Source organism: Lepus europaeus, chromosome 14 (genome assembly GCF_033115175.1).
Source record: "Lepus europaeus isolate LE1 chromosome 14, mLepTim1.pri, whole genome shotgun sequence".
Lineage (NCBI taxonomy): Eukaryota > Metazoa > Chordata > Mammalia > Lagomorpha > Leporidae > Lepus > Lepus europaeus.
In genome coordinates this window covers 55463649-55476965 of record NC_084840.1, presented here as the reverse complement: position 1 = coordinate 55476965, position 13317 = coordinate 55463649, and the positions used below count along the sequence as shown (strand labels likewise).

Here is a 13317-nt window from a genome sequence, read left to right as displayed (position 1 = left end):
TGAAATAAAATACAGTGAATGGTTCTCTCTTCATCTCTAACTGTAAAAATCCCTTTTGCCCTATTTATTTGACCCGTCTCTGTTCATGCAACTTAATGAGCCCTCAAAAGAATTTGCACATCTTTATACAGAATTCACATCTACATCAGTAAACTGCCAGTCCTTTTATATTTTCAGTGCCTTATCAAAATATGGGTAACAAAGTTCTTCATTCTATGAGGCAGGAAGATGTTTCCTAAGTACTTCTTTGGATGATGAGGATATAGTATCTGGGAAGGACACATCAAATTCTATTAGAAGATCACCACGTTGGTCTGGATTTTTTGGAAATGGCAGCCCGTATCCAATAATTCTTCTTCTCATTCCAGGTTTCACAATATCATTTATTGACATAGGTATGTTTCTTCCATCCATTGTTGGCACATTAATTGAGCAGCCACACAATGCCTCCCGTAAACTAATTTTTTTACGGGAGGCTAAGTTTATTTTTAAAAGAGGTTTGTTTAGCTCAAGGGTCTGGTGATTCAAAGGCATGGTGCTAGCATCAGGTTTGCTCTGGTGAGGACACAGGTTGGCTCTGGTGAGGATGCAGGTTGGCTCTGGTGAGGACACATGCAAGAGCACATGTGGGAGGAAGAATCACATCTTGAGACAGGAAGCCAGAGAGCAATTCAAGGATTGAGTTCACTCTTATAACAGCTTTCTGTCCTAAGAACTGATTGAGGGACCCCTGAGTACTAAATTAATCCCTCCAGAGGCAGCACCCACAATAACCTAAAGATCTCCAATTAGGCCCCTGCCTTTTTAAAAATAAAGATTTATTTTATGTATTTAAAAGGCAGAGTTAGAGAGAGAGAAAGAGAGAAAGATCTTCCACCTGCTGCTTCACACCCCAAATGGCCAGAACAGCCAGAGCTAGGCCAGGCCGAAGCCAGGAGCCAGGAGCTTCCTCTCGGCCTCCCACATGAGTGGCAGAGGCCCAAGCACTTGGGTCATCTTCCTCTGCTTTCCCAAGTACATTAGCAGGAAGCTGGATCAGAAATGGAGCACCTGGCACTTGAATTGGTGCCGATATGGGATGCCAGTGTTGCAGGTGGCAGTGTAATGCCACAATGCTGACCCCTAGGTTACATCTCTTACAGGTCCACATCACTTCCCAACATTGCCACACTGGGGACCAAGCTTCCAACACATGAAAGCTTGAGAAATAAACCACATCCATACCATGGCACCTAGCAGCTTGTATTCTCATCTGGAGAAGAATGAAATGTGAGTTGTATCCAGGAAGACTAGGCAAAGGTACCTCAAATAGTTCATTGGAAAATGGATTCAAAATTTTCAGTTTATTTTGTGCAAAAATCTTGAAACTCATACAGTTTATTTTATAATATGTATTTATCATGAGAAATTTCACATTTTCCATCAAAAATAGCTTGTCTTTTAATTCTATTTTGCAAAGACATTTTGAAGAATTCTTTTTAACACGCAATTTCATGATTCCAGGTTTTTATTTTTCTCAGTGTGTAGAACTAGCCATGGGGCAAATTTAACCTAGATAAACCTGAAATTTGACCCCACAAAAGGACTTTTGCACACTTCTCACGAGTAGTATGGTGTTTGTTTCATGATTTTGTAGGGTTTTTTTTTTTAAAGATTTATTTATGTATATGAAAGACAGAGTTATAGAGAGAAAGAGTGAGACAGAGAGAATGAGGGGGATTTTGTGTTTCTAATCCAAAACCACATTGGTTATGGACAAGAATGCCCCTCTATTTTATTAAATGGTGCATACTGCCTGCCACCAAGCCATGTTTGATTTCAGCAGAAAAGCTACAGAAGGAAACCTTCCATAGAACAAATGTTCAGCATAATGCTATAATCTAAAAAAGAATCTATCTGCTCTTCAATGTATGTAAGTTCCAGAAGCAAAACCTATGCCTTGTTAATGTTACAAAGAAAAGTCATCTTCTTTCTTCCCCAAAGCTCTGCTTTGCCCATTTTAGTTCATTACATAGCATTTCCCATGGAGACCAGGGCAAGGAAAATGTACCATAAATACTTGTTAGTGGTCTTTCTCCAAAGACCACTAACAAGTATTTATGGTACACAGACAAGTGCTAGATCAAGGGTGAGTGTGCAAACCAGAGAAAGAAATAAAGCATGGACAATATTAGCCAATAATGCAACTGTAGGTATAATTATGAGGAAAACAAAAGTATAGAGTTTTTTTATTCACGTTCCTGAAACATTTAAGAACTAGGCATTAATTCTGAACCACAGAGTATTTAATTTAAAGTTAATTTACAGTCAGAATAATCTAATGGAAAATGAAATTTAGGGTCTCAATTCACACTCACTATTATTCCAATTCATTATAATGAAAATGGCACTAGAAAGGCAAATGTTGTGTCAGTTGATAGAGCTGCCCCTGAGGCGCCATCATTCTATTTGGGTGCGATAGGAGTCCTGGCTACTCCACTTTTGATTGAGCTCCCTGCTAATGCAACTTGGAAGGCAGCAGATGATGGACCAACTGGTTGAGCCCCTGCATGCAACTGGGAGACGCAGAGAAAGCTCCTGGCTCCTGGCTTCAGATCAGCCTAGCCCCAGGCAATGCAGCCATTTGGAGAACGAACGAGTGAATGGAAGATATCTCTGTCTCTCGCTGTCTCTCTCTCTGGCTCTGCTTTTCAAATAAATAAATAAATTTTTTAAAAAACCAGGCAAATAGAATGAAATCTGTACAGCTCCCTTGTGCACATATCAGTAGTCTCAGAGCTGGCAACATCTTAGGAGTCCCCATCAGAATGTCTAGAAGGGCGAGTATATTTATGAAGCATATTTTAGATCTATAGGAGAAGATGGAGGAAAAGGGAAGGAGCTTACTGCACTAGTCTAGGGAAAGGTAGTTAAAAAAAAAAAAAAAAAAGAAAGAAAGTGGAGAGAGTGCCATCTCAGGGAACAGTTAGGGAACAACCTGCAGAGGGAACTCCATACAAATTAGAGGGATAATGTAGAACTCCACAGAGGGTGTGGCTTCCTACAACTCAGGACCCCAGCAACGGAGAGCCTCAGCACCAGCTTTGGAGTGAGGTGAGAAGAGACCACATCAGCCCAAGCCACTGGCGTTAAAGCTGCAGGAAGTGCCTGGCATGAGTCCAGCTTGGAGCCCTGTGGGAGGCAATGTACCTGGCAATCTAGAGGGAAAAAAGGGGGGCATGTTTTTCTCACCCTGCCCAGCTGGCACCAGCATCCCTTAGACTAGCCAAGAGAGGGCGGGCACCATTTTGGACACATGTAACAGCTGTGCCAGCTCATGTCCATGCGCTCAGGAACGAGCCAAGAGGAGCTGCCTGAGTCTGCCTGGGAGAAGTGACAGGGGCTGGGTGTTCCTGACTGTGGGAGCCTTGTGTCCTGGGACCGTGAAAACACTGTGGCTGTGTGGGAGGGTGCAGGGTGTGGGTGGATCCTTGGGCAGTCACTGTGGGTGGCTCCACATGCTGGTGGCACCCTGATTCCCTGGTGAGGGTCATTGCTATGGGATCCATTCTCACAAAGAAGACTGCGTGGATCCTTTGTATGGTTCTTGTGACAGCATGGGCAACTATTGTAGCCACTGGGGCTAACATCCAGGTTTTGGTCTACTTGGAGGAGAGGAGATGAGTGTGTGACTGCACCAACAGAGCAGAACAAACTCCTCTCTGATAAAAAAAAAAGAGAGAGAGAGAGAGGGATTTACCATGTCAAACCTGGAGGTCATCTTGGACACACCCCACACATTGGAGCACTGTTCAGAGTATTCACTGAAAGAGCAGACACTCCACTAAGAAACAGAGGCATAGTCCAAAGATAAAAGCCATTACAAGAAAAAACAACTATCTCTACAAATGCCTAAAAATAAATAGAGCAATTCAAGAAACAACAATGAGAAGATAACATGATGCCCCAAAAGAACCTAACATGATAGTAGAATGTGAAGATGAAGAGACTGAAGAAATGTCAGAAGTAGAATTCAAAAAAATGATCAAAGGATTACTTAGAAGGAATAGGAAGTAAATTAATGAAGTAAAGAAATCTGCACATGACACAAATGAAAAATTTTCCCACAGAATTGAGATTGTAGAGAGAAATCAAAACAAAATATTGGAAAGGAAGAATTCAATAGAACAAATAAAAAATTCAGTGGAAAGTCTTAACACCAGACTCAGTGAGGCAGATAAAAGAATATGTGAGTTGGAAGACAAATCTCTGAAAATTTTACAGACAAAAAAAAAAGGAGAAATTAGAAAGCTAAAAAACAGTATTGGAGATTTATGAGATACTATCAAATGACCCAACATATTGGTCTTAGGAGTTCCTAAGGACACAGAAAGAGAGGATGGAATTAGAAGGCCTTTTTAGTGAAATAACTGCAGAAAGCTTCCCTAAGTTGGAGAAAGAAAAGGATGTCCAAGCACAGGAAGCACACAGAAGTCCTAATAGACATGATCAGAAAATATCTTCACCACAACACACTGTAATCAAATTCTCTACATTAAAACATAAAGAAAAGATTCTAAAATATGCATGAGAGAAACACCATATTACTTTCAGAGCATCTCCAATTAGATTCACAGCTGACTTACCATCAGAAACCCTACAGGGTGGAAGAGAATGGCAAAAAAGATTCCAAGTCTTAAGAGAAAAAACGGTCAATCCAGAATTCTGTACAGTGAAAATGTTCATATATGAATGAAAGTGAAATAAAGACCTTCCATAACAAAAAACAGACATTGAAAGAATTTGTTACCACTCATATAGCCTTACAAAAAATGCTTAAGGATGAGCTACACACAGAAACATGGTCATCACTATGAAAGAAGGTGATGGCAGAAAATCTCCCAGTAAAAGTACAAAGGAAAACCAAAGTAAACAAAAGGAATATTTATGGAAAAATGGCAGGGCCAAGTCTTTACTTAACAATAGTCACCTTGAATGTAAATGGCCTCAACTCTCCAGTTAAAAGTCACAGACTGGCTGAGTGGATTAAAAAAGAAGACCCATCTAATTGCTGCCTACATGAAGCACATCTCACCAACAAAGATATCTGCAGACTGAAAGTGAAAGGATAGAAAAAGATATTCCATGCTAACAGAAACCAAAAAAAAGCTGGTGTAGCCATCCTGATATCAGACAAAATAGACTTTAACAAAACAAAACAAAACAAAAAAACGGCTAAAAGAGACAAAGAAGGGCACTATGTAATGATTAAGGGATCAAATCAACAGAAAGATGACTATAATAAATGTATATGTACCCATTAAAGACCTAAATCTACAACTAGATGCCATCAAATTATTAGAGAACATGGAGGAAACTCTGCAAGACATTGGCATAGGCAAAGAGTTCTTGGAAAAGAACCCAGAGACACAGGCAATCAAAGTCAATATTGACAAATGGGATTACATCAAATTGAGAAGTTTCTGCACTGCAAAAAAACACTCAGCAAAATGAAGAAGCAACTTACAGAATGGAGAAATTATTTGCAAACTATAAAACTGATAAAAGATTAATAAACAAAATATATAAAGAGATAAAAAACTCAACAATAACAAAAAAAAACAGTTAAGAAATGTGCAAAGGACTTAAACAGCTATTTTTCAACAAAAAATCCAAATGGCCAACAGACACACTAAAAAATACTCAGGAGCACTAGGCATCAGGGAAATGCAAATCAAAATCAAAATAAGGTTTCAGCTCACCCCCATTATGATGGTTTTTACACAGAAATCACTAAACAACAAATGTTGGCGATGAAGTGGGGAAAGGGTACCCTAAGCCACTGTTGGTTGGAACGTAAACTGGTAAAGCCACTATGGAAGATAGTATGGAGATACATAAGAAATCTGAATATAGACCTACCATATGTCCCAGCCTTCCTACTCTTGCGAATTCACCCAAGGGAATTGAACTCAGAATATGAGAGTTATCTGTACCCCCATGCTTATTGCAGCTCAATTCACAACAGCTAAGATATGGAGTCAATCCGAATGTCCCTCAGCTGAAGAGTGGGCAAAGAAATTATGGGATATGTACTAAATGGAATACTACACAGCACTAAAAAATGAAATCCTATGATTTGCACAAAATAGATGCAAATGGAAAACATCATACTTAGTGAAATAAGCCAGTCTCAAATAGACAAATACCATATGTTCTCCCTGATCTGTGATAACTAACAGAGTACATAAAAGGTATTCTATAGAAGTGAATTGACACTTTGAGATGCAATGACTATTAAGAGCTCTTGTCTCGACAGTTGAGGAACAGTTTTTCTTTTTTCTCATACTATTTGTTGAACTCTTTACTTAGTACAGAGTTAATCTTATGTGTACAAAGTTAATTAAAAATAGATCTTAGTAAAAAAAAATAAGAATGGGATAGGAGAGGGAGGAGGAAGAGGGAAGGGCAGGTATGGTGGAAAGAATCATTATGTTCCTAAAGTTGTATTTATGAAATGCATGAAGTTTTCATTCCTTAAATAAAAGGTTTCTTGGAGGAAAAAAAGTTCATTAACAAAGCATATTTTATATACTTACTTTTTCTAATACAAACCAAGAAAACTGAGATTCCAACAAAATTTCTAGCAGATGTGAATACGCAAAAGATAAATTTTAAAGCCTTTACTGAATTAATTTTTTTCTTAATTAAAAAATTCAGGGTAGGCTGTGGCAGTGGGCTTGGCTGTCCTCTTGGGATGCCCACACCCTATATCAGAGTGCCTGGGATCTAGTCTCACCTCCAATTCAAATACAAACAACTGCTAATGCACACTCTGGAAGGCAACAGATAATGGCTCAAGTACTTGTGGTCAGACCCCCACGTGTCAGACCCAGACGTCACTTGGTTTCAGCCTAACCCAGCCCTGCCTGCTGCAGACATTTGGGGAATGAACATGCAGATGGAAGACTCTCTCTCTCTCTCTCTAGGGTGTGTGCGCACATATTGTGTGCATGTCTCTCTATTTCCTTTCTTTTCCCCTTAAAATAAACAGAAAAAAGATAAATATCTTCAAACGTTCAGAGAAACTTATCAAGTAGCGAACTATAGAAATGATCCCAGAAAACATAGTCTTATAAAAGAAATCTTTAAAAATAATCTTAACATAGGCCTTTTAAAGAAATATATATGTAGAAATGTGTCTGTGGATTGGATAGAGTTTCCACCTAAAGAGGCAAGGAGTTATGTCCAGGCAACCACAACAGCCCTACTTGTATCTGGTTTTAATTGGGTATTTCTGAACACTGTCTTTGAGGAAAGGTTAATACAGGATAAATCCACCAGATATCACTGTGGCAATATAAGTTTAGCCAGAAAAGATGCAAATGCAGATTTTCACTCTGTTCTAGAATCTGGGAAACAATTTTTTTCTTGGAATTCTCTGAGAATTCCAAGCAGCTTGGACAAGACTAGCTTTATCAAATATTTTGCAGATAACCTGAAATACTCTCTCTACATAAACTTAAAATTCCATTGGCCAAGACAGTCTCTAGGACTAAACTCAGAATCTGAGTTATAATTCACTTCCTCTGCTCCTCTCATTCCCTCCACAGGCTTGTAGCTTCATAGGCTACCAGGAAGCAGATGCACATAGAGAAAGTAGCATCACAGTATGAAAAGTGCTCAGAGAAATGTGGTGAGGCATTCTGGGAGTAAAGAAAGGGGAGCCCCTGGGGCAACCTAGATAGTCTTATAGACTGTGTGTTGTGTGTGTGAGTGCATGTGTGCACACAAGCATGCATTTAGAGGTTTGGGCAGGTGAAGGAGAAAAAAAAAGAAAAGGAAGTGGTAGTGGTACAGATATTATACCCTGGTACAAGGAGGTTACTGTGAGTATCACATGGCCCTATTCTCACCCCATCATTTGGAATCTGCTTATTGAGGACCAATTACCTTGGAAACAGCTCACTGCATTACCAAAACAGATTTCAAGGACAGCTTTATTACATACATAATTGTTCCATGAATTTTAATATGTGCAAAATCTATTTTCCCCTATGGCAACTTTACTAATCCAAACCACTAAATCTATTGAACAATCTTGAAAAGAAACAATTTGAAAAAAAAGAAAATTAAGAATTAAGAATTTCACGAAATGAATATACATATAATGTTCAGAAATATTAAAGGTGGAAAGACACAAAGAGATAATGAGATACTAAAGATCCTGAGGAATTTTTGAGATTTGTTGTAAAATATTTTTATAACTTCCTTCTATACAAAGGTAATCCAGTGTCACAGAAAAATAGAAATAAAAAGTAAGTTTACTGTGATGCAAAATTTTTTTGAAATGCACACATACTTTTTTCATAATACATTTTCCAAGATCTTCTTGAAGACATCTCACATTTAACTCTCCAAATAGCATTTGAATCTCTAACTTTTAGTCCTCACTGCCACTGTATTGGTTCTATGCCAGTAACCACTCTTGTTCTGCTCTAGACGACTGCATCTGCTCATTCGCTTTCTCGCTTCCAACATGGACTCCATCCAGGAGGTTTGTCTCTACCCAGGAGGCAGAACAAGCTTTGTAAATTTCAAATCTGATCACATCCTTCCTCCACCTAAAATCCTTTGATATCTACCAATAGCCCTTCAGGATAAAATCTGAACACTAGTCTCATTTTTATGGCCTGCCATCATTTGACTCCTCTTGTTACTTGCTCATTTTGTGACATACTACAGAAAAATGAACCTTCTGGGATAGCCCAAGCAAGCCACAGTCTTGTGTGTTTCCATCTCATTTTACTTGGCACTCCATTCCAGGGATCTGTTCTTAGAATAGATAGATAGATAGATAGATAGATAGATAGATAGATCGGCAACATCAGCAAACAGAACTTACACGAAATTATTCTCCCCCAGAGGCAGGTTTTTGACCTAGCACTTAAGATGCCAGTTGTGATGCCTATATCCCATAGTCAAGTACTTGGGTCACTGTCACCCACATGACAGACCGGGATGGAGTTCCTGGCTCCCAGCTCCAGCCTAACCCAACCCTGCCTGTTGTAGGCATTTGAGGGAGTAAACCAGCAAATAGAAGACTCTCTCTTTCTCTCTCTCAGGTGTGTGTGCTGTGTATATGTCTCTTTCTCTCTATTTCTTTTGCTGTGCCTTTAAAATAAATAAAAGAAATAAATAGACATCTTTAAAAATAATTTTAGCATAGGCCTTTAAAGAAAAATATATGTAGAAATTCTGTCTGTGGGTTGGCTGGAGTGCTTGGGTTCTGGTTCCAGTCTTCGCTCCACTCCTGATTCCAGTTTCCTGCTGATGCTTACCCTGGGAGGCAGTAGGTGATGGCTCAAGTAGTTGAGTCCATGCCACCCATATGGAAGACCTGGACTGAATTTCCAGTTCCTGTGTTCTCCCTGGCCTGGCCACAGCTGTTGTGAGCATTTGGATAGTGAATCAATAGAAGGGAGATATTTCTCTCTCTCTCTCTCTCTCTCTCTCTCTCTCTCTCTCTCTCTCTCCTCCCTGTTTATATGCATGCCTCTCTGCTTCTAAAATAAATCAAATACATAAATAAAGTTTTCAAAACAGAAAAAGAAATGCTTCATTCCAAACCTCCTGAATCAAAAAATTCTGGAGCTAGGGCCAGAGACCATAAAGAGGGACTACGTATCTTACACTTGTGTTTGTTAGACCTGCTGCCACAGGCAAGCCACAAGTTATACAAAGCACTGCCAAGTCATCCGTGATTACACTGCCTGTATTTTAGCGCATATGTGGCAAAAATGAAGACTCTGGGGTCACCTGTTCAAGTTAGAGCAGAAATGGATTAAGGGGAGTAAATAGAACATGAGTAAGATCCCCTGTAGCTTGAGGAACCAAATAAACTTCATAGAATTAAACATTCCTAGTCTCTCAAGGATCTAGGAGGTCAAACAGTCCATTCTCATCATTTCAGGGAGAATGAACACAAAGCCCAGAAAGGTGAAGTGACTTACCAGTGTCAGACAGATGGTCAGGGGAAAACTGAAACTAAAGTGTTGTAGGAGGAAAGGCTGCATGGCAAAAACAGTTGAGTCATCTAATGGTCACTGACGCAGGCAAGTGCCTGGGTGGGCAACGAGGTGGAATGAGAAGCATGACACGCACTGCTCTTAGCAACTCAGGGAACTGGTCTTGCAATTAGGCGCCCTGCCAACAGGCTATGGGTATACAGTACCATCCAGTACTGGACGCGAAAGATAAATCGGATGGTGTTAGAGAGTTTGTTCATTAAACATGGTTGCAGATACTATACATATAAATATGTATGTGCAAAGGTATAAATAAAAATCTATTAGATTCAAAGTAGGTTACCACTCTTAAGGTAGCAGCCTGTAAAAGAACATACCTCATGGAAATATGTGAGCCTGCTAAATGCTCCTCTGGTGTGTGTACATGTATTCTATTATATACATAGTTAGGAATTTAACATATATACACATATATATGTTTAGGACTATAATTATAACAATAAAATGTAGTGAAAATATGGCAATAATTTTAAATATAACACATAAAAATGATAGCACTTTTGACATAATTTTAAATTATAACATTAAAATTGTAATGCCATTATTTGGGAGCAAATGTTAAAGCAAACAAATGGATCCTCGCTCCCTGAGTCATTTGTGTTTGCATGAAGCACTCTCCTAAGGACCCTCACTGGCCTCCTGAGCTTCAGAAAAATCTGACACCAGAATGCCTTGTGGTTCTGTCCGACAGCTGCCATCACTTCTTCATCTTCCTCACAGGTAGTCCATTGCCCTCCACAGGAGGTCAGAGCTCATTAAGAGGACAGCTCCACTTAGCCTTTCCACACTTCTCATCAGCTGGAATGGCCCGTTTCCTGCACTCCAGGGCCTCTGCAGTTAAGACCCCCTGCTTCTCGCGAATGAGGGGAAGCCAGACATAGACAGCTCCACATAGACAGGAGGTTCTGTGCCCAAAGGGAAGGGAACGTTCACATTTGACAATGCCATTAAAGGAATACGACTTTTTGAGCCTCCTGCCCCATTTCTGCCTTTCTAATTTTAAGTAGGTGCTGTTTTTTTTGTTTTTGGTTTTTTTTTTCTATTTTCAAAGGAGGGCACTTTGATCTTCTACCTCATGGTGGTGCCTGGTGACCCTGTGGAATAGTGACTAGAGTTGTGCCACACTCAGCACAATACCTCTGGAAGTTGGTGAGCTTGAAGAATTCTTAGCTTGTGGGTATGCAAGAGCCACAGAAGACCCCCACATTCCCACTTTACTGCCAATTACCCAGATACTGGGGAAAACTTAGAAACCTACCCATGCACATTAACAGACCTCTGTTGGTCACGTTTCTGTTCTAAAAGGTTACTACTGGCCGGCGCCATGGCTCAACAGGCTAATCCTCCACCTAGCGGCACCGGCACACCAGGTTCTAGTCCCGGTCAGGGCGCCGGATTCTGTCCCGGTTGCCCATTTTCCAGGCCAGCTCTCTGCTATGGCCCGGGAAGGCAGTGGAGGATGGCCCAAGTGCTTGGGCCCTGCACCCACATGGGAGACCAGGAGAAGCACCTGGCTCCTGCCTTTGGATCAGTGCAGTGCGCCGGCCGCAGCGTGCCGGCCGCGGAGGCCATTGGAGGGTGAACCAAAGGCAAAGGAAGACCTTTCTCTCTGTCTCTCTCTCTCTCTGTCCACTCTGCCTGTCAAAAAAAATTTTTTTTTAAAAAAAAGGGTTACTACTACCTGAGAAGCAGCAACCTAGGACGAATCTAGTGCCTTTTGTTTTCCTTCAAATGAGGATGTGCTTGACTTCTGAGAGCTCTTTCCTGAATATTTGCAATGTTCTTTGTTATCATTTCATTCTCTTCTGTGTCTTTTTTACATCTCCCCCACCCCTCTCCAACTCAGCCTTGATTTCTATCCTTATCCTCTAGAAGGTGAGTTAACCAGAAGCCTGTATGCAGCAACTAAACTGAGCTAACTTGTATTACTTGAATTATGTTGGATAATTCAGGAAGCGCTGTCCATCTTGATAACTCCTCTCTCTCATGGCTAACAAGTCACCATGAATTAAGGATTCTGGTGGGTGTATGGAGTCAGTGTTAAGCTGTTACCTGGGAGGACTACAGCCCATGTCAGAGTGCTGGTTCAAGCCTCAGCTACTCCACTTACCATCGAGCTTCCTGCTAATGTGCACACTGGGAGGCAGCAGATGAGAGTTCAAGTATTTGGAATTCTGCCACCCACATGGGACATCTGGATGGAGGTCTAAGCTCCTGATTTCAGCCTGGCCCAGGACTGGCTGTTGCGGACATTTGGGGAGTAAACTGAAAGATGGAAAATCTCCCTCTCTCTCTTTGTCACTTGGCATTTATACATACATACATACATACATAAATTTCTTTAAAAATTAGTTAATAAAACAATTAAGGATTCTTCCCTTATCATAGAGAATTATGTAGGGCATGGATAAAAGTCTGGATGCTATTCTCAGTGGTAGGAAAGTGTTTTTTGGCAGAAAATTGATGTGATTTGAATTTCACTTTAAAAAATCACGTAGGGGAGCCAGCACTGTGTCTCAGTGTATTAATCCACAACTGTTGCTGGCACCATGGCTCAATAGGCTAATCCTCCTCCTGTAGTGCCAGCACCCTGGGGTTCTAGTCCCAGTTGGGCGCCAGATTCTGTCTCGGTTGCTCCTCTTCCAGGCCAGCTCTCTGCTATGGCCCGGGAGTGCAGTGGACGATGGCCCAGGTCCTTGGGCCCTGCACCCACATAGGAGACCGGGGAAAGCACCTGGCTCCTGACTTCAGATCAGCGCAGTGCACCAGCTGCAGCGTGCCGGCTGCAGCAGCCATTAGGGGGTGAACCAACAGAAAAGGAAGACCTTTCTGTCTGTCTGTCTCTCACTGTCCACTCTGCCTGTCAAAAAAAAAAAAAAAATCCACAACTGTGACACCAGAATTCCACAGAATTCTAAATCAGAATGCTCATTAAAGTCCCAACTGATCTGCTTCTGATTCAGCTTCCTGTTAATGACCTAGGGAGGCAGTGGAAGATGACCCAAGTACTTGGGCCCTGCCAGCCTTGAGGGAGACCAGCATGGAGTTCCTGGTTCACGGCTCTGGTTTGAATCAGAACTGGCTGTTGCAACCATTTGGGGATGGTGGCAGGGGGATGATATCTCTCTCTTTCTCCCCCACTTTCTCACCCCCACCACGTGTGTGTGTGTGTGTGTATGTCACTCCTCTCCCACTTTGCCTTTCAAATAAATCTTGTAAAATCACTTCAGTTTTTAGGGAATACAAAGAA

At 41.0% G+C, this 13317-nt stretch overlaps 1 protein-coding gene across 6 annotated transcripts in view; it reads right to left on the bottom strand.

Annotated features, from left to right (window-relative positions):
* RGS7 (regulator of G protein signaling 7) overlaps window positions 1-13317 on the bottom strand; it is a 524234-nt gene that overhangs the window by 387724 nt on the left and 123193 nt on the right. Inside the window, exon 1 of one of the 6 annotated variants that reach the window (XM_062210674.1) lies at window positions 9993-10011. The exons of the other annotated variants lie outside the window; for them this stretch is intronic. The gene's annotated coding sequence lies outside the window, so the exon portion shown is untranslated. Of the gene's footprint in view, window positions 1-9992; window positions 10012-13317 lie in introns of those variants that run through there. 6 annotated transcript variants of the gene reach the window in all.